Source organism: Notothenia rossii (assembly GCF_949606895.1).
Source record: "Notothenia rossii genome assembly, chromosome: 2".
Classification (NCBI taxonomy): Eukaryota; Metazoa; Chordata; class Actinopteri; order Perciformes; family Nototheniidae; genus Notothenia; species Notothenia rossii.
Window position 1 is genome coordinate 8,848,930 of NC_136904.1, and position 26,679 is coordinate 8,875,608.

The following is a 26,679-nucleotide window of genomic DNA, read 5'->3' on the forward strand; positions in this document are numbered from 1 at the left end:
TGGAAAACGATATTTACACTGTAAACACATCTGTAATTAAAGTATGTACAACACAATGGAGGGAAACTATGGAGTGAATGATAACATATCAGATAACGACATTCATAGAGCCGAAAACGTATATACTATTTCACATACAATGCAGTCCATGTTTTAAATGTATAGCATAAACCAGACAGCATTCACACGGTAGATGGAGCCTAGCTTGGATGGGCTGGAAACGTTTTTCAAACACAAAAAACAATTAAGCAGGCAGAGTGATGGGGGGGAGACAGAGCTAAGCTACCCGACGGCGGCAGTCACTTCCACAGAGCTGCATCAGGAACAGTTGGGTTTCACTTTGCATGCTGCTGTGCTCGGAGAAATCTCAACATTTACCCAGTTTGTCTGGCCGTGGCACCTGCTGGGGGAGACATTAGTCATTTGTAAGTATTAACATGGGCATCCCCTCCTTCGCTCATCTTCCCTGTCTCCCTCTCTCCTCGTCTTCCTCCCCCCTCTGCACTCTCACTCCCTCCCTCTGTGAGTACACTGTCAGTCATGTTGTAGCCTTTTAAATGTCATCCACTTACTGCGGAGAGCAGTCGCCCCACTTGACAGTTTTATTGGGAGACGTTGTGATGACGGTGATGAGAGAGCGAGGGAGAGACAGAGGAAGAGAGAGGTAGGACTGGGGGGGGAGGCATCTTTGAGTCAAATCAAATTAGAATAATCAGAGTGATGTGATTAATAGGAGTGCCATTGTGGGGTAATCATGCACAGCGATCATCACTGCGGTGGACTTCAAATTAGCGTGCCCTGCAGTGAAGCTTTGATCTGGCAAGCATCAAATAAAGCCGGGCGTCAGGTTGTCACTTACTTAAAGCACACCTTCGCCTTCAAGTCTTTTTCGCCACACTAAAAATAGAGACGGGAGACAAAACGTGACAAAAGGCAGAGGTACATTCGACAAACGATCATGCCTGCACTGTGTGGCACCTGCTGCCGTCAGCCACTCAGGAAGATTTCAATTTCTTAAGGTGGACTTAGGAGGGAAGAAAGAGAGAACAAGCTAGAAAGGAAGACATCAAAGTGACATTACCCATAGCGGTTATTTCTTTCAGGTGTGTGTCAGTCGAGCCCAGATGTGGTTGAAACATCTGCAGAAATCCCCATGGAATAATTTCAAGTCTATTTCTTTATAATTGCCTTGGTTTTAATGCAAAACATCTGGATGAAGTTTGGGCAAATATATGCGTTCTTCTTTCTTTTCTTTTTTTATTCTTTATTTATTTGGGCTCACATTATAATACAAGTACAGTTTTTCAAATCATATGTTTTTAGAGACCCGAAAGTGAGAAACGAAATAGCAAACAAAATTAGTCGAAGTGAAATAAAAACGAAAAAGTACACAGGGGTTGTTTGAAATAGCAAATGTCTACACATGTACATATGCACACATATCAACATACATTCAATACACATACATGTGACCATACACATCTGTACATATACATTCAGTCGGTGTATAGAAACAGTCAAACGCGTTCTTCTTCCACTTTTGTTAGCAGTGCTTATGAATAGGAAAGAGATATAGTAATAAAGGACTGGCTTATCTAAAGCCAGTTGAGTAGCACTTGAAATGTTTGGCTCTATGAAACCTGATGTACTTATATGATTCTGTTTTCTTCAAGTTTGTACTTTGTTGGTTGAAGACACTTATTGTAATTCGCTTTGAATAAAAGCGTCAGCTAAATGTAATGTAATGTAAATATAGGAGATGATCATGCGAATTGCCACCACTACTCAAAATCCATTAAAGACAATGAAAAGGAGGAAGTAGTCAAAGAAGGCCTCGTCCTGACGTCAGAGTAAAAAGGCAAAGGAAAAGAGACATTTAAAAGCTGTCAAGGACCATGTAGTTGAGTTTGTGAAAGCTCAAGTGTCATGGAGACTGTGCTCGGTCTCTGAACACAGAGCGTGCCTCTCCCCCCACTACAGGAATACTGACATTTTCATTAAAAGGTCACCGCTCTTTTCATGTATTCACCTCAGCTTTTAATGTGAGTAGAAAGGTGAGCAAGAGAATGAAGAGAAGAGAAGCAAGTGAGGGGAGAGGAGAGGTAGAGAGGATTTAGACATGGGCCGAGGTGAAGCGGGACTTTGAGAGATACAAGATCAAAAGGAGAAAAAGACCAAAGCGATCAGCTCTCAGACCAAGGTCAGAGCTATGAGGAACACATCCACAGTTCTTATCTCAAACAGATATAGAGCTTTGAATGGTTACATGGAGAATGATATGTATGGCTGACTGCCGGTAAGTACTGTTTATAAGGTCACGGTGTCCTTGCAAAAAGTCTTTGTTCACATTATACTTTGTTACAACATGTCCTTAACTCCCCTCCGAAAGCCATGTGTGTTTATTGCATACATGTTAATTAAAGTGAGTCTCGGTGGGAAAACAGATTCACCATATCAGTTTTGCTCACTTCAAGGTTGTTTATAATGCTCCTCATGAAAGGACGGACTCGAACAAACAATTGTAATGGTAAGCCAATGAGCCATTGCATTTAAATCAGCATTTATATGTAAAATAATTCAGCATTAGTATGTGAGGATATCCATTACTGAGCTAATACTTTGAAACGAATGCCAAAATAAAAGAAGGCCTTTTAGTTCTCTAATTTACTATGTCGACTGCATGAAGTTAAAAGATGCCCCCATTTAGCTGTTTAAATGAGGGTGTAGAGAAATTTCCTCTGAAAATGGATTAAAATAATTTGCCGAGAATAATCATTAAAATAGCAATAAGGACCACGAGTGTATCTATTGAGCATACAATCATTTCAAGTATAAATTAAATAGCTTATTACTGCCTTTCATTTCCTTGAGGAAATCGCCCGCACTCCTTTTTTCTCAGCTCCCTTGGTAGATGGGGTAATTTTCTTTGGAGGCTGGTGGAATAAGCGCCGTGCGGGCCGCGTGTTCAGCAGGGAAAGTACATGAAAGTCTCCTGTTTTACACAGTGGATCTCATTCTCCATGCTGTCCATATTTCTGTCTGTCTATCTTGAGAGTAGCGCTAAAGCTCCTTAGTCTAACAGTGTTAGAAGAGTAAAAGAGACCTCGTAACTGCGGCTCAATGCGATTCTCAAGAATAAATCCAAGTCTAATCTTTTATGCCTTACCTATCAGAAGCCCTTCACTCAGTGCGCCCCTGCATTCCTTTACACATTGTCAATATGTTGGAGAATTGCTGAGATCTCAACACCTGTCAGCTGATATAAACCCCAAAATGAAGTTGTGCAATAGACTGGCCTGGGAATGTTTCAGTGCTGGAATGCAGTGTTCGGTGACTGGAGGGATTCGAGTAGGGGGTGGACGGACCCTGGTGCTGCTGTGTGACATCAGTGTGGTGGCATGGCAGAAAGCTGAGGGCCCGTTTGGCCCCGACAGCTGCGTTTGCCCACAGTAATGCACCCCGCCGGCCGGGGCCAAGGCCTCTCTCCTGCTGTCAGCACACCGATCGGCTTTCATGGATCATCTCTTATCTGCCGAATCTGTCATTGCAGAGGAGGGCTCCTTTTGGGGGGCTTCAAACCGTGCTGCCATGGTTCACAGGCTCCAAGCCCCCCTTATGGATACTTTGCTCTCTCTCCCTTTCTGTCTTGCTGTCTTTTCCAATCCGTGTCCCACTCCTTTTTTTCCTTTATCACTCCATCACGCTCTCAGATGCATGACCTCTCTGTCATTCCATTTTTGTCTCTCCGCCGTTTGTTTACGAGTGAGACTTAACCTGAGAGGCAGGGCATTGGAGCTGGGGGGTGGAGGGTTGCAGTGTTACGGAGTAAGGGAGGGTTTTGAGAGGGAAGAGGCTTTTGTTTGTTTGGACAGATGCGCAGGCCCATCTCTGAACTTCTGTCAGTGATCAAAGGAGCCGATGATGTAGAACAGATTCATGGGCCATGTCTTATCAGCCCTTGCTCCGGCCCTCATCCATCATCCTGAGCCCTCGTCCATCTCACTCCGATGACGGCACCATAAACAAGGTGAATTAATCACTGACGCTCCCATCTTTGGCCAGGTGGCCGCGCGCCCTACAGACAGTCATGCAGGCTGAGGGGCTGAGGGTGTACCCAGCACCGACCCCCGGCCCCCAGGGCAGCTTCGCTCACTGGGTCTGCGCCTTTTGCACCACCAGCCTCTGGTGCTCTTTCAACAGGTCCACAAATCTCTTCCGGGAATCAAGTTGGTTTAAAGGAGAAGGGCCCTTTGAGCCAAGTTTTACAAGCTCTTGAAATTCATAGGCAAATGTGCACATATAGACGCAGGTAGGTTGTGCAGTTTGCCGATGTTATGTGCCGAATGCACCCTGTGGCCTTTTTCAGTATGTGCGTCCTCTTACCGCGGTTACCTTCGGTCATCGGCATCCCCCATTATTGATTTCAAATGGAAAGTGAGTCATTGCGCTTGTAGAGGATGAAGGGGAAAACCGCTTAAGTGGTTCCTTTGTGTCAGCAGGTTAAGCAAAGCGTTTCACACAGGCTTTTACAGCTAGAGATAGTGCCTTTGTGCCTGAAAAGACTCAACTTAAAACAAATGCCAAATGTGACACCAAAGGGTAATGGCTACACACACAGAACGAGGTGTTTCTAAGGAAAGGCTTGTTTGTCACGCCAGGCTGTGCTCTCCTTCAAAAGTTTCAGAGGTGAAAATAAGACTTTGTCACCGAGTTTCTATGTTAGAAGAATAACGTCATCCACACAGTGCTTTCAATTCAGTGATATGTGGTGAACATACTAACTATAGCTACTGATAGTGACAAGGTCTTAAAGAGACATTCTGCATATGTCATTCTTCAACAGTATAGGAAGTAACTTTTCTAAAAACAAGAGTTTCACTTTAAATCTCCCGTTAGACATTCCTGTGGCCCTTCTGAACATTGTTTCACATGTTCTCCGGAGGTTTGTTGTAATTCATGTTAGCAACAGTGACCTCAGCGAATTACCGTTATATTGCTAGCCATGCTCGGCTCCGAGGGGGTGGCTAAAGCAGTCTGGGAATGAGGTCAGGAGGTCAAGTGCCAAAGCAAAGTGTCATGGAATCCTGAGTCAAATGATGGAGCATGTGTGCTTGAAGACCCTAACAGATGCAGAGAAAAACCAACCCCAGACAGAGACACTCACACACAAAGTCAAAGTCATTCCTAAGGTGAAGTCTTAAGCACAACGATGTTGACAGGCAGGCTACAAGTTCATCCCAAGGTAAGGAGATATAAACACTTGAGGAAGTCATCTCTCTGACGGCAGGACATAGAAGACATTCAGGCAAGGCTGTGTAGGAGTGAAATGGGAACACACACAATCAGAACCGATCATCCAACTCAATATTTCTCTCATAGTCTCCCATTATGTCAGCATAGTTGCGTAACCTTGCTGTTGTCCTTGGCCTCTGAACTGTTAATAAGCCTATTTGTTAAAATGACAGTGGCAGGCAGCATAAGCTCGGTCGCCCATCCCTCAGAGTGGAAGTCAGTTATCCCCCTCGCAGCTCATCTGGCTGAGGTGAGGGGATATCACTCTGACTGCTGTGACAGCTCTACTTTAGCATATTCATGACGAGTAGGCACTCATTTCACAGGTGTATTAAAATATCCCTAACCCCTTTCTCATAGGGAGCCTCGTCTCACACCGCAATAGCCAGACGCCATCCATGAAAATCGATGGGGAAAATATGTAGAAATATAAGCATGCATCAGAGGCCGGGTCAAGAACCTAATTTCACAGTGACACCGGGGGTAATTTGGCTCCAGAAATGTTTGTCAATTCCCCATTCATTTGAGCAGGCATGGCATTGTGAGGCCCCTGATGTGAGTGCAAGGTGGCCAACCTGAACGCCTGTATTTATGGCGCACTTCTGTGAATACATTACGCCTGTCACGATGAAATAAGTGACATACTTACATGCTGCGAGGAGGAAGTCCAAAGGGGTGAGCAGCGGGCGAGGGAGAGATAAGAGGAGAGGTAATTAGTACATTCATCTTTTTTATGATATCATTTTTCAGACATATATGATCACAATGTAAATTAGAAATAAGGAGGGACCTGCAGAAAATGGAATTCATTTGGAGTGGGTCAATCGCCCTACAATAGCAGTGCTGGGAGGCCAGGTGTAATTTACGGTGGCGCTTGGCCCTCTCTCTCTTTTCTGCCATGCACCTGGCAGAGCCTGATACCCTGCTGCTCCCCACAGCTGCTGGGCCTCCTCTCCCACAGATAACACTCTCATCTCTAAAAGAGATTCATTTCCCGCACAGGAAAAGGAGGAAAGGAAAAGAAAAGGGAGAGGAGAGAAGACAAACCTGCTCTCCCTTTTTCTCTCTCTCCTGTGATTCAAGACTAAGCACTTACTGTAATGACATTCTATGGATTATTGATTTTTGATTTGGTTTTTCTGCTCGGCAGATGCCCCCCGTTTTAGCGGAGCCATTACCTCCGTAACGATTAGAAACAAAAAGTTAATTATGTAATTATAAAGCCAATAACAGCCTGCGCTGGTTTACCCTGCTTTAGTTGGTTTAAACATTATCTCTTGTGTGCACATCATAACAGGCGGAATGTGAGGAGAGGAGATTAACGCCTTGGAAAGCAGATGCGGAATTTAATTCTCCAGTCCATGGCTGCCTGGGAAACCATTAAGTAATCACAACATTCTCCCTCGATTAAATTCACGGCTGCCACTTTGCACACAAAGGGAAGGGGGAAGAAGAGGTGCCTGCAAAGCTCTCCCATTTTTATTGACTGTAACGTCAGTCCCTGCCTGCAGGCACAGATGAATAAAACTGTTAAATAGGGTGCCTCAATCTGTCAGAAAATGAAAAGTTTGAGTGGGCAAAATAAAATCTAAGTCAAATAAAAAAGGAGGGGTATGTTGCGATGTGTTCGGCCCGATAAAGCTCACTCAGAGCGGGTGGAATAAATGGGGGAGCAAAAAGATGCACTTGATATTTCCCCATTATTTTCAGTCATTTTACTCCACCGCAAATGATTTTTGTCCCCAGCAGCTACAGATAAGGTTGACTGAGAGAGGAAGTGGCTGAATTGGACTTGGTTTAAATGGATTAAACACACATTCACACAGCACACCAACATGGGCCTACTTTCTGCACACACACATACAGTACACATGCATGCAGCTGAGACACGCATGTATTGACAACCTAGAATGCATACAGCGAGTGTGACTAATTACTTAAGGATGGGTATGTGAGGAATTAATATGGCCTTGAAATTATATTTATTTAATGTTACGCAGTGAAGCCGGTTGAAACAGCCCTAGAGGGATAGAGGTCAAAGGGGCGGTCTCCTTCTATAAACGAGCACTTAAGGGCAGAGAGAGGGTCCTGCTCTGATTAATTGGGTAATTCATTAGTTTGGTTAAGTCGTTTAGTAAGCTGGGTGAAACGAGGGCCTATAACCTGAGGGCTGTGCAGAGCACTAGCTACAGATGAGGAGGAATACTGTGGCTAATGCGAGATAACAACATCAAATGAACTGTGAACAAATACACATCTACAGAGCCATGAGCCAGAGTGGCTGTGCTTCCTGGAAAATGAGCAACAAACAAAGGCAACACATTGACACATATACACACAGATGCCCTTTCATATTATGAGTTTAAACATGTTGAGAATTACAGTGCAGCAAATTGTGATAGGGTGTGTTTCTAGTGCATATTGACAAGCATTAATCCTACATGGAAGCTCAGGTATGTGTTATTGACTGTTGTTGAATGGGGAGCTTGTATGTTAAAGGGCAGCTCTTTATGCTGTATTTAGATAAGCTTTACTTCAAAGTGCCAGCCATCATCTATCATGCTCTTTGGGTTATCGGGCGGTAAGGGGCTCCAGAGTCTGACTGGCGAGGAGACTACATGTGTGTACATGTGTTGTGTGTAAATATGACACTGTTTTTTCATGGCTATATTTACACCTGCTTCTTTAAAAAATACTTCCTTGAATGTCTGGAAACCTCACTCACAGAAATGTGACACACATTCACCGACTGGTGCACGCACCTGCATGTGCACACACACTGACGCACACACTTCTTTTCAGACCCATACAGGGCCCAGTGTGAGCGCCAGCCTGTTGCTATGATCCCCTCTACTCCTGTCCATCAGTTTCTTCCCAGGGGCCCACACTCATACCCCAGGGGCCTGGGGCCTGCACTTCCCCAGTCTCTCTTCACTCAGAGAAAATGCCAGGATCAGGTTTGGGAAAGGCAGCAGTTTTTTGTGTACAGTGGACAGCTGCTACATTCCAGATAAGAGCTGAATTAAAAGTGACTACAAAGGCAGCAAGCATGGGTTTCCTCTTTGTCTCTCCTTGCCTATTGATGAGCTTCTCAATCAGGCCCAGATGGTTTGTTTCTACAAGCATCCACACAATATCATAACAGCACTGGCAAAGAATAGCAGCCAGTGTGTCTGGTTCCTGTTTGGGCCTGTTAAGCCTTTTCAAAGCTTCCATGTAACACCAGACACTGAATGGACTAAGTGGGATGATGGATTTGAATACAGAGGTTAAAATCCAAGTACACTTGTCAGTTAAGTCTTTGATCAGAGCCGTACAATGGCAATAATTCATCATGTGGAAACCGGTTAGTTGCAGTTACAGTTGATCCGTGCTAATTCGATCAAACACCTCAAATAAATCGCTTCACAAATAGATGAATAAATGAACTGCCACTTTTTTATGTCCCGTTTCCTGTTGGTAACATTTACACAAGGAAATGTCAACATGCAGTGTGAAGAAACGCAATGACGAAAGCAATTTTCAACAGAGTTTTTTTTTTTTGTTACACTTTATTGAGCTGCATGATGACCATAGCAGACATTCTCTAACTTTCAGCAGCTCCTAAATTCCTCTTGGACCCCTGTAGCTCGGTTCAGACATCCCCCACCTGACCCACAACTCTGCTGGGGACCCCTGAAACACTTGGTCCCATCGCTCCATGTCAGGGGAATCTGTCCGACTAAACCAAGATGAAGTTTCATGCACTAATTACACTACAAATAATTAAGCGTGTATACATTCACTTGGACAGACTGGCTCTGAAGACAAGTGATTGATGAGCTCAAGAGGGGGAGAGGAAGTGTACACAAAGAACAAAAACTAACTGTTTTGGTAGTGTAACAGAAACAAGCCGATAAAGACCATATTCAGTCGAGCCACATGCACAAGCAAGCACACTCACAATGCATAATGCACACACACCAGGCATGTGACATCAAGAATTCACTTTCTCTAAAAAGCGCAATTCCTCCCCGAGTCCCTTTTGAACCAGGTCAAAGCCCCCACCCACAAGCCCCGGCAGAAAGGATGGGAAAACTAATGACTACAATAGAGTGTTTGCATTTTTCTTAGGCCCTGAAAAACACAAAGAACAAGGCCTGTGACAAGCTCCATTATTTGGTTGCTCTGCCAGTAAGGAGACAGCTCCTGCTGGAGAGATGAAAGTGGGGGGTGTGGGATAAGGAGGACAGGAGAATGGAGAGTGTGTGGGTGTGTGTGGAGGGGGTTATGTGAGTGGGGTGTCAAGAGGGCCACGGAGATGGCAGGTGATGAGGACGGTCCCGCCCTTGCTGCCATAACCCATGTCGCGTGGAGCTACGGGCCCATCAGCACAAAGACAAATTATCGCAGGGGGAATTTCACGGACAGGAAGAATCTGTCACCTAGTGGAACCCTCCCTCTTAGGGACTTCACACAGCCATTATGAGCTTCTTTAAGGAGGGAAAATTCACTGAGAGGCCAGCGTCCAACACCCCCATTGCCAAGATGGATGGGGAGGAGGAGGTGGGGGTCAGAAGTTAGAAGGGAGTTGTTTTGCTTTAACTTTTTTACTCTGTCTGAAGCACACTGTGAGGACCTATTGCTCATTTTTTTGCAATCATTTATTTTGGTATGTTGCAGAGCAGAATTGGCAAAATACCAATATAATAAATGACTAAGAAAATGTAAAACGTGTCTATGCAAAATCAATTGACTCGACTGCAGTTAATGTCTCCTGTAATACATTAATGTCTTTAGAATCTAACCCTTTACGCAGTTTGAATACTAATCTGCACATACTCTTTAGCCAGTGTTTGCTTTCAAATTTGGTGGAATGACCTTCCTGTCCAGCAGTAAGCTCGAGGATGTCAGCCTTCTCGCTGCTTCTGTTGCTGGCACGCTGCCTCCCAGAAGTTGGACTGTTCCCAGCAAACACATGAAGAATCCTGCAATAATAAATAACCACCACTCAATTGGGTATTATGTGTTCTTAGAGAGTTAGATTTATAAATTAAGGCTTTGTGTTTAATTGGCAACTCCCTGTGAGAGTTAACAGTGTGTTGAATGTGCACTTCATGGATAAACTTAGCATTAAGCCTCTAGATACACAGGCAACAGTTGTTGGGAAATGCAGGCAAACACATGATGTCAGGCATTGCAAAGAAAGGCTGTTCCAACAGGAGGGCTGCCGGTGGTGATAAATGTTTTATTTATTCTGGATATTAAAGTGATTACTATGGGGCTTGTACTTTCACCCCAAGTGGAAATGTGAGAACAAGAGGCCTTTTAACTCCAGTTAGAATTCCCACTCCTATATCCAACATATACATCATCAATAATGTCAGGAACACAGTCAGTCAAAGCTCTAAAGAAAGCAAATGTGAAAACCAAACATGTTCAAAGCTCTTTCACCTGTCAAAGTTTCACCAGAGGTCAGGCAAGGAAATTGTTTTAATTGTATTCGTTGGAATTTTTTTCGTCATAACAAAATTAAACACAACAGTCCTACTTTTGAATAAGTTGCCGACATATACTTGTTATATACAACTAATAAAGTAGTTCAAGTTTCTCTCTTTCACTATTCAATTATTAAACAGTCCTTGTCCATAATCTAAATCCATTCATTACATATGTTGTGGGGAAAGAACTCACTTTCACCATCAAGAGATACCCCCTCCCCTTCCTTTCTCACTGTGTCTGTATCATTCATGAGACCACAACATGTGTAATCATGCTCAATATTTTATAACAGGTTGTATTACAACAACTTATTCTCATTCAGAGTGTACGCATGTATCCAAACATCTCGCCCAATAATAGGAACAATGGGGCTTTAAGTTGTTCGTGGAAAGAAGCCACATCTATTGTGTTCAAAGATATCATTCCAATTGAACCATTATGACATTGCCTTTTAAATTTGTCTTGGCCCACACAAAAGACCATTGGCCCTTTAACAAATGTGAAGGGGATTATTCTATTCCTTCAACTTCGAACCCCACAGCCTTTCTCCTCTCTTTCACACAGGGGCATGAACTTGGATGGGCCCTGCTTTCCCCCCTGCTGAACACCACATTTTAAACACACATTCACAATTGGCTGGATTAACCCACTCCCTGCCCCCTCTGCATGGAGCAATCCTATGGACTCAACAACCCCCTACCATGCTAGTAACCAGCAGAGGTGCATGCTAACTGGATCATGTTCTGTGAGAAGAATAGAAGAAAAAAGACAAGTGTCCCTAACTTTTCTCATGTCACTTTCTCTCACAGCCCCGTATGGATGGGTGCAGGCCTCACTTAAAAGAGACTCCTTTGAACTCGATTCATGGGCCATTTGCATAAGCAGATTTGGGAGAGGAGAATGGAGGGGTATTGCGGCTGGTCATTAATATGCCAGCTAATTCAGCACATTGTAAGCCCATTGATGCTTCACTAAAGGGCAGTTATCCCATTGCCATTGTTTAGGCCTGAACCAGTCTCAGCAGTTGTTACAAATTACATACTTAATTGATTTAAAATCTGCCATAAACCGCACAATGAGGGGAGATATTGCAATGGTCGACGATGGAGCAATGCTGAGTTTTTTTTATTTTACACTAATGTTAATGTCTGTGTAATAAATGAATGGGCTTGCAAACAGCTGGCTCTGTGTTTGTGAGATAAACATCATAAGCAGATGCGTTGCAAGTCAAGCCTGCTTATTTAACAGCATCACTAACATAAGCAGATGTTTTAAAGATATTTGCAGACTACATTTCTACACATTTGTAAAATGATGCCTATCGATCCTGTCTTTTTCAGTGATTTTCAGCCAAGACATTTCCAGTGATAACACGGTGCAAGTGATTACTGCATGTCTGTTTGTGCCGTCATGACTCAGCCATGGTAATGCTCACTCCACATTTTCACACTCGGCACCAATTAGTGGCTGCAACAAAGCCTGACCAAAAATAAACATTGCAGTATTGCATACTTATTACTACAATAAGACGTAATCCCTGGGATATGCTGAACAATATTAGCTTTTCAATTACTCCTCAGAGCCATTGAGCGGCAGTCTATTGAAACAGAGAGAAACCCCCAACACACACACACACACACACACACACACACACACACACACACACACACACACACACACACACACACACACACACACACACACACACACACACACACACACACACACACACACACACACACACACACACACACACACACACACACACACACACACACACACACACACACACACACACACACACACACACACACACACACACACACACACACACACACACACACACACACACACACACACACACACACACCCCCCCTGCCCTCCACAGGCTACTCCAGAATAGTACTTGAGATGTGAGAGCCTTAAACATAGCACCCCTCAGCATACACACCAGTGGCTCCTCACTCTTCATTCTGTATTCCTCTCCTCCTTGTTTATTCTGCTCTCCGCCTTTTCACTGCTCCGTCTTTGACCCCCTACTCTGAACTGTTCTGATGCAAAGGGTACAGACAAGTGTGCGGTATAGCAGGCTGGGTAGAGAGAGGAAAAACACATGATGCAATGATGTTTTGTAATAACCAAGCCGGTGGTGGGGCAATTATGATCGCGAGGATGACGTTAATGATTATAATATTGAGAGAAATGGCGACGGTGGCCATAAAACTGACAGCAATGATGATGAAAGTGCTGATGATGGAGGTGGAAGAAGAGGATGAGGAAGTGGTGACGCGTCTCTTCCCGATATGCCCCACCTTTTGTGAGGCCCTGACCCACTCTTCAGCAGTTGCCATTGTCAGCGGGTCCTTCGAGGGGTTTGTATGCTGCGGGGGCCTCTGTGTATTCTCCCCCCCCCCCCCCCCCACCCACTCTCTTCAATCTCCTGCCCCTGATAGGGCCACATCAAAGCTTGAAGAGCTGTGCTTTGTGGGGCCTTGGTCCCTTGACTCTCAACATGTGGTTTTGTGGCTCTGGACATCGGCACCTTTTAACCCATTCTGTCGAGATTAGGCATCGCCTTCAATTGGGCATTAGTGAAACTATAGTAACCAATAAGAAGCTTGTCGCTGAATGGAAACTATGTATCTTGTCACAGTGGAGCTGTCGGAACATCACGATCCCAGACAAGTTCCTCGGCAGGGTTTTGGCTGCCTGGATGGGGGCCCCTTCTTTTCATGCTGACACCAAGTAAACTCCTCACAGAGACACACACACTGACACACATTTTTGCAACCCAGGCACTGTAATGGTAATTTATATTCAACACAAAGAGGGGGGAAACATTGTTTTCCACAGGGCACAAGCATTTAATTATCTCAGTTTTTTTTCATGTCTTGCGTAGTACAGTGAGTGAGAAAATTGGACCAAAATGAATAACCAACAACAGTTTAAGAAAGGGGAGGGGGAAATTGCTGCACACGATGACTTAGGGTGTAGGGTTTGGAAGCCTGGGAAATAAACAGGAACTAATGGAGTGGGTCTCTGCTGCAGTCCTGGCTGGCACAGGGCTGGTCCTGGGGAGAGAGGAAGGGCAGGCGGAGGGCCAGGCAGTGTCGTCGGCCTCCAGCTTCATTAAGAGGTGCAAACACAGCTCCACAGTACTCAGGCCTAGGGCTCCATCAGTGAGATCCTGGCCTTAGCCCGGGCTTAACATGAGCTAAAGACTCCAGACATCACACACTCATTAAAGCCAGGCTCCTGGAGCAACTGTCACTGGCTAACAGCTCTCCGGCAAATGCTCTCTCCAGCTTCCTGTTGAGGGGAATCTTCACACATCCGCAGGTTGGCTCTCTCTGCTCCAGCACCAGCTTGGATTAGTAAGGTTATAGTCAAAACATTCAACAACCGAACAAAGCTTTTCGCTGGCTTACTCATATCCCTGCTATCAGATGGCCATTTATTTAAACGATTGAGATAAGAACCACAATCCTCGCAATTTCCCGATAGTTCAAGCTACTCGCTGACGGCTCAATCTGTCAGTGTGTACATGATTTGATGTGCGGTTTCATGCAAACTAGAAAGGGAATCTGCAAAGCCATGCTAATGCCATCAAATATACTCATCATAGCGCTGACACTTGGCTGGTGCTTTTTGTCTATCCGTTTTGTTATAAAGCCCCAGTTACAGTGTTCAATTGATGCCGCTCAGTCGACACAAGTCTCACACTGGCGCAGGCAGAGCAGGGAGAACCAGCATGAGGGAGGATTGATTTTTGGCCGGGTGCGGACAGTGAGCGAGGGACAGTGGGCCTCCAGACAGAAGCTTGGCTGGACTCTGTGAAGACTGGAGCCTTCTGTGAGGTTGCCTGCCCCACCACATGGAGTGCTCCAACAGTGACCCTGCGCAAACTGGCAACTGCCAACCGTCTGCTTCCGTCTGCTTGGCATATTTGGCCATTTAGTGGGCGCTTGTGAAGATCAAATGGGTTAAGATCGCCCCTCTTAGTGAGCGGGGAAAAAAGAACATCAAAAAGGTGTAAATTTCACTTCCCCACTTTTGATTAAGTCAAGCATGAAAAGAAATGTAATACTCTCAAGTGGCAAGGGTTTACACTATTGATGCTGTTACTTCTGCTTCAGGAGGCCCAATCAGCCGACAGGGAGCTGAGTAAACTCGCCCTGAGTTTTAGGGGAGGCCAGATGGAGGGCTTTTGCTGTGCCTGAAAAGACAGCTTAAGAGCTCGCCTCCTCAATCCCACTCAATACTGACTGTGTGAAATCCTGGCCCTGGCTAACCCCCCAACCCACCCGCCTTCTCAAAAGCTGGTGGCTACCACCATATGGGCTTGTTTAAAAACTCCCACAGGCTGGTACAAAGCACAACAACACAGTTTTCATATCAAGTACTCTCTCAAAGAAGCCCCCCTCCGACTCCTTCCCTTCTGATTCCAAAGGCTGTCACGGGTTCTGCTCTGATTAATAGTTGGTGTTGGCCGTCTGTTTTGGCAGATCATTTGGTGCGATGATTAATATGAATTTACCAGCTCAATGCAGATTTCACATGTTACAAAAGGAACTGCCGATTGACTGGATGTTTGCCTTTTGACCTGCAAAAAAAACACACAGCCAAATGAGAGATATTAGCGGGGTGACCCTCCGGGGTAACATTGCACCTCCTTGCTACGCTTTGTTGCGACAGAATCACACAAAGCGAAAGTGAAGTAGAGCAGTGCCCCTGGTAGTATGTGGTGGACAGCGCAATGGAATGGCTTTTGAAAAGACTTAATAGAATCTTTAACCGTTCCAACAATCCACTCCCATGGAGTTGCATTAAGTAGATATTGTAAAGGGAAAATGACCTAAATAGCTCAACATCAACCTCATTAGGCATGCAGGCAGGGCCCGGGCCATTTCATGGTGGAAGCTATTGTCAAGGCTCACCCCAGGTAAGCATTAAATTGCAAATGATACCCTGAAAAGCAGAGAGGAGAGGGCAGAGAGGGAGAGAGAGTGAATATAGTAAACATAGAGAAAATGGTTCTCAGGACAACAGATAATGAAAAGGCAGTTGGAGGAGCTGCTCTGACCGTAAACAATCCAATACATCACAGCTTTTGGGGAGCAAATTCCACTCGTCTCCTAAGTGTCTTATTTGTAAGCGATGCTGAGCACAGGCCTGTGTAGGGAGACAGAGAAACAAAATAGAGAGGGGGCAAGAGAGAGAACCTAATGACAGACTGATAGCAATTACTTGTGCCCGTCGTCGGCTCCTCTCCCTCCTAGCATTCCAGGGGAAAATTAGACGAGTGGGAAAAATAAGGCAGAAGAAAAAAGGATAAAGAGGCTGAAAACAGTTTGGATTGAGTCTGAAGAAGTAGTCTCTGTAGTCCCTCTGCACTGTCACAAACTTTTCCAGCAAAGTCTATCTCTCAGCAAATCAATAGCCGCATCCACTGCAGCAAACAATCTTTACCTAATGACCCCTTTGGATCAACATGTTAATAAAGGGGTCTCTGAAGAATAGTTTGCAACTGCAAAGTGCTCTTGTGAGTGACATTAAAAGATGCTCAAAGCGGGAGGTGTGCTCCCCGGCGGTACTGCTCTCTGTCACCCTTCCTGGTGAGGAATTGTACCTCTGCATATTCCTTGTCACTGGTGGTATAAGTGAAAGGACCCCCGAGGACAACGTTACTCACTGCTTGCCTCGTGGAGTGGAGTAAATTAAAGCAGGGATTAGGGAAGGCGAAATTGTGGATGACAAGCAAGGCGGTTGCAGCCCACATCAAGTGCTCTTTAGGCCCATATGTCTTCATGAAGCCACCAATGAGCCCACCACACAGCAGTTTAGTTTATTCACGCTGAAGTAGACAAATGCTCCTCCTCACATAAGTGTACCAACAAACACTCCTGCAATATAATGGGAATGCATACATACAGTGTGCTTACATGCCAGAGAAGAGAAATATAATGCGTCATTCCCTGAGTGACTCGAGGCAGATCTGAAGCTCCTCCTGCCTTTTCCTTCAAGTTATCAATCAGTAAAATAAATAATGGATCAATCAACTACGATAAATCAAGATAAACAACATAGTTATATGATTAGCATGCATGGCAGTTTCCACATTAACTTTAACATTAACAGATATTTCTTCAAAAGCAACCAAGTGGTATTTTTTTCCGCTTTTTAAAAAGGAAAATGTTACCCTTATCATTTTAATAGGTATTTTTTGTGCTCCAGTCGTGTGAAATTATATCCTAAAACAAACAATAAACCAAAACAAATTTAACACAGGAAGTTGTGAGGAAGCTAAGAGAATATTTTGAAACTAGATAATCCTTATTCTCCATGGATAAGCAATCTCAAACCTCAATCTGCTTTCAGGAGCAGTGAGGAACATACCTCCCTTCAGGGCTGTAAAGAGGTGTGTGTGTGTGTGTGTGTGTGTGTGTGTGTGTGTGTGTGTGTGTGTGTGTGTGTGTGTGTGTGTGTGTGTGTGTGTGTGTGTGTGTGTGTGTGTGTGTGTGTGTGTGTGTGTGTGTGTGTGTGTGTGTGTGTGTGTGTGTGTGTGTGTGTGTGTGTGTGTGTGTGTGTGTGTGTGTGTGTGTGTGTGTGTGTGTGTGTGTGTGTGTGTGTGTGTGTGTGTGTGTGTGTGTGTGTGTGTGTGTGTGTGTGTGTGTGTGTGTGTGTGTGTGTGTGTGTGTGTGTGTGTGTGTGTGTGTGTGTGTGTGTGTGTGTGTGTGTGTGTGTGTGTGTGTGTGTGTGTGTGTGTGTGTGTGTGCGTGCGTGCGTGCGTGCGTGCGTGCGTGCGTGCGTGCGTGCGTGCGTGCGTGCGTGCGTGCGTGCGTGCGTGCGTGCGTGTGTGTGTGTGTGTGTGTGTGTGTGTGTGTCTGTGCGTGTGTGCTTTCAATGTAGAATTACCATGCAATTACAATATAATGACACACATTAATCGTTTGAATTTATCCAGCACAACTGTGGCACCGTGTTGGATGCATTAATTAGCGAGCTCCTCATGTTGTGTCCCGGCAATTGTTAACATTTGAAAAAGGCTCTCCAGCCACCACGCTCCCGCAGATAAATATCCTCTGGCTAGTAGATGAAAATATCAAAAACAACTGCGATCGCGTATGAAACAGACGTGACGACACCACCCGGGTGGGAGGCATTTGTGAGCATGCTGGGAAATCCAGAGGCATTTAAAATGTGTGTGTGTGTGTGTGTGTTCAGCTTGTATCAAATGTGTTTTTTGGTGTGTACCCATGTTCAGAAAACCCTCAGACACCCAGGCTACAAAGGTTATGGTTGTATTTTCCACACCAATGCTGCAGTTTGTGTAATGTATAAACTACCTTCTGTACCTAGTTAAAATATCGAAAATTATGAAGCATACGAGGTCTAGCGAAATACAAATTTGAGACATTGAATTTTTGTCTTGAGTTTTTTAATGTACTAGTGAATGTCCTTGTTTACATCCCCCCTTAAGATCGTTATTGGATTATGTTACCCTGCTTCTCATCTTGTATGCAGGCGCAGTGTTAAATCTATGAGTGAGCTCAGTGGGACGCAGCCAGTGGGTGCTCTAATGAAAGTCACTCTGCTGCCCTACAGAGAGGTCAAGCTTTTACACCTGGCCAAAACCACATGGGGCCACACTGCATGCACGGCCTTGGAAATGACTGTCAGATAAGGAACTGCATAATTTAGATGCAGAGATCACACCAGCAGCAAAGCAAGAGGAAGGTGACAACAGAGAAAAGTCAGGTACAATTATTCTTGTGTATTTATACTTTCAATATTCAAGCACTTTCAGTAAAGTCAGGGTCAAATACTTTGCTAAGAACTGCAAAGGAAAGAAGTAGAAAATAATGATTTCTGTGTGATTTGACCAGCTAAGAATAATATGCTAATTTTTTTCTTTCAAATTTTCTGTGACATCCATGTCTGGCGTCTTCAACAAAGGTTACGATTACACCCTAGATTATCTTTGAATAACCTGACGCCTGAACATACCTTTATAATAATTGTATATGCAGATTGCTGTTGATATGTGTGTGTGTGTATTGCCACCATCACACCAGAGGATGGCAGAGTGGTTGATGAGACTTGGCTTCATGGAGCTCGGCTCATGACGGTGGCTGCTTCAGATGCAGGGGAGGGCTTAAACAGTGAGCTTTGGGCACCATTAAGCACTACAAAGCCTGCTTATTTTCTCAATTCCACACCTCCCTTTAAATCATGCCGCATTCTCTGAATTGTAAGAAAGAAAAGCAGAGGCAGATAAATCCAACTCCGAGTGGCATCGGGCATCACATTTCAAAGGTATGTCAGAACATAACCAGAGGATGTAAGTGACAGTTTTGACACTAATTCTGAAAACCTAATAAATGCGGTGTATTATACACATAAGAAAATATCCCTTCATTCCTTTCCGATGATCAGATTGGACAACCATGCAGCAGCAATGGATAGGTATAATCTCCATGATTGGAGATTTGTTCTGGGGCATCTACTGAAGTAACTCTGCTGAGGACAAATGGGTCCTTTTGGAGGCTTCCAACAGTGCAGAGATCTCTAGGCTGCTAACGCGTGTTTCCAGTAGCATGCATCCGTCCATCTGGCCGCCGTGTCCAGGTCTCCGGCCCCCACAAGCAGTCTGTGCAGCTAGACTCCACGCATGGTCTGATCCTCTTGGCAGCCAACGATGCAGCACGCTAATGAAGAGGTAATGAGCCAGCAGATCCCTGCGATCTGCACGGGGGCCACAGTGCAAAAGTTTACGTTCCCAGGACATGGAGGACAAGCTGCAGGATGAAAGCTGGGCCTGAGTCCGCCGCATAGATCTACAGCCACAGAGGGGATTACAGACACCTACTTCCAGCTTAGGCTGGAGTTTTTGAAGTTTGGGCATTGGAGGGGAGGGATCCCTTTGGCAGAGTCCTGTTTGATTCTGGTGGGAGTCCGTCTCTAATCCCCCCTTCCCGTTCTCACCTTCTGCCTGATCCACTGCAGCCTCTCATCCCCGTGGTCCAGGATCATTATCCACCTTGGCCAAGGGGGCTCCCCCTCATTAATTTCCCTAAGCAGATTACAGAGTGTGCGTTTGTTGTTGTTGTTTGAGCCATCTGATTTGCCTAAGCCCTTTGTTTTTTCATCTGGTTTACACTTTAATGCCCCCCGAATGAGTTTCAATGACGGGGGGGATCAACCTGACCCACTGGCAAAGCAGCAGAGAACTTAAGAGAAGCGGGGCTAGCCCGAGGGGATGGATGAAGGGAGGAGCATATCTCACTTCTCTCCACTGCAGATTTAGATGTTCAGAAGGAGGAGACAAGTGTTGATTTAACCTCAAGTCATCTCCTCCGAGTGGAGCTAAAGACTAAACGGGAGACTGGATCACCGGCTGAATTCAGTGGACCAATAATGCCCACAGGCCCACTGTTAGCTTCCTCTGGACTACAAATGCCACAGCTGCTGGGCCAAACCGGACCTAGCTGTCTCCCCACAGCCAAATATTGCTCTGAAAAATGAACCCTCGGAGTGATGTGGTCTGCTGGCAGGCCATGCAAAGCTCTTCTCTGCATTTGGGGCTGTTTGTACAATCCAAAGCTGGAGGGGAATTAGTTTGCAATGATCGCTTGGTCGCTCCGGTCGCTCCATCTTCTCCGTGTGACATCTCATTAGTAAGATGAACGCAGGCTGACCCGGGTCCAGCAGCACTTGGCAGTCCAGTATGCTCCCCCGTCTGACACACCTCTCACACATCATTATCAGCTATTAGCCACAGTGAGCTGAACATTACATAATTAATCCAGCTTTTCATAAGCAAAGGTGGAGGGGTGCATTCATGGCATGCGACTGACTACCTCCAGAAAGAGAAATTCAGCAATCAAAGTGTGCCCTTTTTTTTTAGCTTTTAGGACACCGACGAGGTAGCCTTGTTGAAAATGCTCACAAATTCATTATCAATCATGACTTAGATCTACATTTGGAACATTTTTGTATAAAAACATAACCATTCACAGGTGATACATCACTGTAGGGTACAAATTGAACAATATTTTCTTATTTGATATGTCCAAAACCCTTTTGTTATGTCAAAATTACTGTAAAAAATAACAGTTGACCAATACAAACATTGCCTGTTACGAGCAAGGGTAAAAAAGGCAGGGTTAACACACAATAACAATCCACGGACAATCACACAGGCCTCCTGCCCAGCCCCCACCCAGAATCTACCTGGTTCCTATCTTCCAGCAAACAATTCCATACAATTAATCTGATCCAAATGTAATTGATTGATAAGGGGCAGAAGGGCTTTCACTAACCTTCCTGGCTTGCATTTGTCTGGGAGCACAGACGGACAGTGCAGATGTCATCAGGCCCATCAACGGACCAGACCTTATCAGGCGTCGGGATCGAAACAGAGTCCTTTTGGAGTCAGGCCAGCATCACCCAGAGAGGGAAGGCAGTGAAAAGGTAGAGCTAATGGGACACTGTTGTACACCTCATCTCCATCTAGATCTAACAGGCCGGGCCCATGTGCTCTTTAAGGTCACAACTGACTCAACATTTGTCCTCTTTTCAAAAGCTAGTCCTTTGTGGAAGCTCAAAAATGCGCTGGTTACACGTTGAGGACATTTCAGATGTTCTTTTCCCCAACTATCTTTTAGTATTTTTCCCGTTAGCTGCAAAAGAGAACCAGACTAGAATAGTTGTGACTACAATGTCTGATTGAAAAGGATGAAAGATGTTGGTTGAATAAACACAGCATTGTTTAACCTACAATGATGTCCACATTTCAGCGCTGATCTGCACCTGGAAAATGTTGCGGCCTGTTTTTCTCCCGAACCTACAATCATGGCATGGCTGTCTGTGTATATCTTTTCATTGTAGGGTCAAAGTGGCCTGCTGAATCACACAGAAGCTGTGCTCTAAACAGCGAGAGAACCTAGGTATTTGGTCTTTGTTTAGACTAGGACACAAAAGACACAACAACATGGGAATAAACTGTTATTTATGCACGCACAAGCAAAGTATTTGTATATGGCTGCTACTCGCTGTAATTGGCTGTCTGCTGCTGACTCTGCATTGACCACATCCTCACTGCATGCAGGCTTGTTTGCTTAACCTGGGCTGTCTGTTGCATGAGTCATATAGATTGTTTTCTTCTATCTATAAAGTACACAACACATTGCTTTTATATCACTAGGAGACATTTACAGTATGAAGCATTTTTATAAATGCCTTATTTTACTTTCATTTGCATTTATATTGCACAAACTTGAATTGCTCATTCTTACATTGAATAATTCAATTAAAATATGTATACGATTATTTGTAAGAAGGATGTAATTGAACGACATTGATTAAAAGCAGATATACATATATGTTTTAATATAATATATTTCATTAATCTATGATGTTAAGGTGGCAATTCAATTAAGGTTTCTACAAAGAAGTAGCTGTGTAAATCGCAATAGAGTGCTTTTACCGAATACTAGTCGTTTTAATTTGGCCTACTCAATGGCCAATTGGCTGAACCTTTACCACTTTTTCAATTTTGAATCAAGCTAATCATCAGTTTTATAAAGTATTCAAATATAAATACAGAATCGTACAAATACAAATCGTTTTTTTTACTATATACTAATATATAATTTCACAAGTTGGCCCCTGTGATCTTGAACCCAAAACCAAAGCATATTTCTCTCAGTTTTGCCTCTCTCTTCCTGCTCCATGGGGATCTCCTATATTCAGTGACTGGTCCCACATCTGGAAGAGTCCTGTTAGTGATGAACGGCCCGCTGTGAGCTTTTACTACCCATGACATGCAGGGGATTATCTAGCTAAATGTCTGGGGTTGGCTATAACTTTAACTATAACTCTTCAGTTCTCTCTGGATGAAGTGTAATATATCCTTACATTTTTCCTTTTTTTTTGGCATGACTATGAACATTAAGTCTGACTGGACTGTAGCTTTGCTCATTGCTAGTATGATTCAAAGTGTTTGAATTTGGCTTTTTGTAAAAATCGTTGTACATCAGAAGCCATGTGTCTGTTTGATTTTAAACAGTTGTTTTTTACTCGCTACACCCAGGACCTCTGGGGCTCCTCTAGGATGTGGGAAGAGTTTTGAAGGGTAAGGCCAAGCTGGTAAATGGTAAATGGTAAATGGACTGTACTTATATAGCGCTTTATCCAGTCTTTAAGACCCCTCAAAGCGCTTTACATACTACATGTCATTCACCCATTCACACCCATTCATACAGAGCAGTGTACCTTACTCTAGGACCTAACATTCACACACATTCACACACCGTTGGCCATGCCATCAGGAGCAACTCAGGGTTAAGTATCTTGCCCAAGGATACATCGACATGTTGACTGCATGGGCTGGGATCGAACCCACAACCTTCTGGTTGAAAGACGACCACACTCCCTCACAGCCACAGTCGCCCAGTGACTGTGGCTGTGTAAAAACCCTCTTCCAATGTTAAGCTAAGAAGAAGAGACACAGGGGGGAGATGGGGATGAGGAGGGAGGCTGAGGCCCACAACCACACTGGGTTTCAGTGGCAGAAGGAAGCTGCAGGCAGTGGCATTGGCTCCCTAACGGCCTCACCCCACTGATCCCACAAATTCGGTAAACTTCATGGAAATTTAATAAGTGCCGCTGCTTTGTGTTCACCCGCAGAGCCCAGGCCTGGTGCTGGGAGGCACATGTGTGATGATTTACCCACAGACACTCGCCGGCCTGTTTCTGAGGCAGACAGAGGAAAGTCCCTCTTAGTGCCGCGGCTCTCTGAGCCAGAGAAGGAGCTGTGACCCCAGGGGCCACGCTGCTTCAGCCAATATAGACTCTGTACGTCCTGAGGGGGAATAATATGAGGGGCTGGCCCGGTCCCGTTTCATTTCCCCTCCCATCTTTCTCTCTCTTTCCCTCCCTTCAAAGACCCTGCTCAGCTGCTCCTGCCAGGCTACAGAGCTCTTTGAGTTAAAAGGACAGCGATTCTCATTTGAAATTGCTGCCTTTGCTCCCTCGTCTCTCCTTTTTTCAGGGGCTGGCTTCTGCTGCCTGCACCACACTGAGCAGTGCTCTGCCATGACAACTAAATAGGCCCCCTAATGCCACTTCATAAAGCCAAGGAGTATCCTTCAGGAAAGGAGCTGTAAATTAAAGACATAAATGTTGCCGTCATGGAAAGCGCAAAGTTGAACCTTCCACTAAAATGACAGGAGTGGCTTAACAGTCCAGGCTAAGTGATACCTTAACCGGGGGTAATTTATAGGCACATACAGTGAGACATAAATGTATCTCCTGGTTATGAGGACTTTGAACAGACACCATGTTGCTCTGTGCGTTAGTGTATGTGCGAGCTTATCAACAAGTGTGGCTAAGTAGGAGGATAGACTACAGATAAGAGATGAAATGTATTCTTCGTCGCTCAGCGGCTGACAATGCTAGGAATTCAGATAGCAGAATAAAGATAAGAAGTATACACTCACTTAATATACCCACCAGGTGATATATGGTTGCACTTGAATGCTAGCAGGTAGACATGAAGAATGTATTTCATTTCAAACTGTCATCACTCAGCCCTGTCCATCACAACCACATAAACAGTTTTTGTCAGTCTCATAAACAGTTGCAATGTCCCCCCGACAGTTTACCCTGTCATCGCTCATTTTCTGAGAAAAGGATCCCACAAGAATGACAGATGAGGAGGAGATGAAAAAGGTGACATAAAAAGGATTGCTTTGGGCTTTTCCCAAACACAGAGAACAAATATGTTATTCTGCTGTTTATTTAGTCTCACTCCCTTACCGGTCGACAGACAACAATGAGCAGAACCTATTGCAGGTAGATGACAAGAGATGAGTGAAGAAGCAGTCTGAGAGATTTCCTTTGCTCTGTTTCTCTGTCCTTCTGTCTGTCTGCCTGTTCCTCTCCTTCGCTTTCTTTCCTTGCTGCCTATGATGATGTGACAAGGCTGCTAAGCAGATATATGCACCCATCATTTACGCACCAGGCCGTCTGTAACAGAACAATTCCTAAATTCATTTTTCACATCATTGTTTTCCCCCTTTTTAGCCTGTCACCGGGGTCTTGCATTGTGGGCGTTGTGACGGCGGGGGTGAGATAGGAGGGCAAACAGACGCAAAGAGGAAGGATGCTGGACTTCTCAGAGGGGATGTTTGGCTTTGTAATTTCACCCTTGAAATTCGTGATTACAAACGGGACAACTTTTTTAATTTTCTCTTTTGTCTGGATTCAGCTGGCTGACAGTCTGCCCCAGCAGCCAGGCCTTTTAATCAATCACCTAGATAATCAAATGTCACTGGCTATCTGCTCCATGTAATTACTTTTGCAATTAAAAATCAATCTCCAGTCACCCCGTCTAATTAGAGGGATGGGCAGATCTTCATCTAGATGATTTTATAATACATATTGACTTCAAATGCCATTAACATTGCCATATTCCCTCATTTCATGCTGTGGAGCATCAACACAAAATGCCAGGGATTATGGGGAGGTGCAGCTAGGGGTTGTTCTGATTCTGCGTACCAGGAAAAGGTCCCCAGTCTAGGAAAGGTTCACCTTGCTTGCTTGTCTGTAATGACAACACTCATCCTCTCTATGCCCATTGGTGGAGGTCCAAAGTACAACGACAAGCTAAAAGTAGAATAAAACCCATTTTGTTTCTGAAGCATAAGCCAATATTGCAGGATAAAAATGACTTCTCTCCACAAAATAAATCAAATCTCTTACCCATTCTAATAACGATGTAGAGGGACATTGGAGAACATTGGCTTTTAATACGATATTGACATCTTAACACGTGTTATCTGACGTAGCTCCAGAGGTGTCTCCGGAGGTGTCCTCTCATGCCATACATCATGACGTCTGGGCAGCCTGCTATGGCAGACATAAGCAAATAAAACTCCACCAGAGATGGCTTGTTCATGACTCTCTCCGCGCTTTTAGCAGATTTGTTCCCACGGAAACAGACAGATGTGTCCATCTGGAAGGCATCATAATGGCCTGCATAGCCACCGTTGGGGACAGGCGTGTGACAGGCGTGCACACGGTGCCCTACTGCGTGTCTCTCTGTCTCTCAATCACCACCTCGTTGCCTTCGGGGAGACTTACAGCACTGACAGGTCCAATAATGGAGCTTTCCAATGTAGGCTTATTTAGACACAACACCCGAGCACGCATGCACGCACACACAGAAACACATGCGGAGTCGTACACAAAAACACATGCACAGACACACACATTCAGGCACAGCCTCAGGGAAAGTGCCACTCATAGACAGGAGCCAAACAGTGGAGCCTACAGGGGAGACATGAAGCTCAAGGACCAGCTGTGTGAAGAACCTTGAGAACCCCAAAATGCAAATACCAGTGGAAAAGCTGCCACGGGCGTGTAATACAAATATGTACACAGCTAAGTGCTTAACTATATTGAGGTCTCTTTTGGTTGATAGAAGCGACTTCACTGGTGATAATAAATGGCTTCTCCTATATGATGTCCATAAGTGATTAATTCTGTCTGTCAGAGATGTGCCGAGGAGTGTCCTTCCTCCCCTTGGATGATGATAATAGAGAGCTCTTCAGTCTGTAGTTCAGTCTGGTGCAGTGATTAAAGCAGAGATCAAAACCCCTTCTGGCCCTTGAGGGAGGGAGGGAGGGGAGGGAGGGAGGGAGAGATGGACGGATGGAAAGAGAGATTGAGAAGCAGAAGAGGTTATTTAACCCAACATCACAAACAGACTTGGCAGCATTGTACCTTTCTATTACGCGCTAAAGAGTAAACAAAGGGCATGTATGAAGCTAGCTCTCCTGGACCCATGTGGCGCGGGGGGTGTGATTGGCCCCCGTTAGCCAAGTGCTGCCCGGGCCTCTC

At 44.8% G+C, this 26,679-nt stretch overlaps 1 protein-coding gene across 4 annotated transcripts in view; it reads left to right on the top strand.

The window, feature by feature from the left end:
- The window catches only part of LOC307030739 (uncharacterized protein), a 316,946-nt gene that overhangs the window by 131,632 nt on the left and 158,635 nt on the right, over positions 1 to 26,679 (top strand). The window lies entirely within an intron of this gene.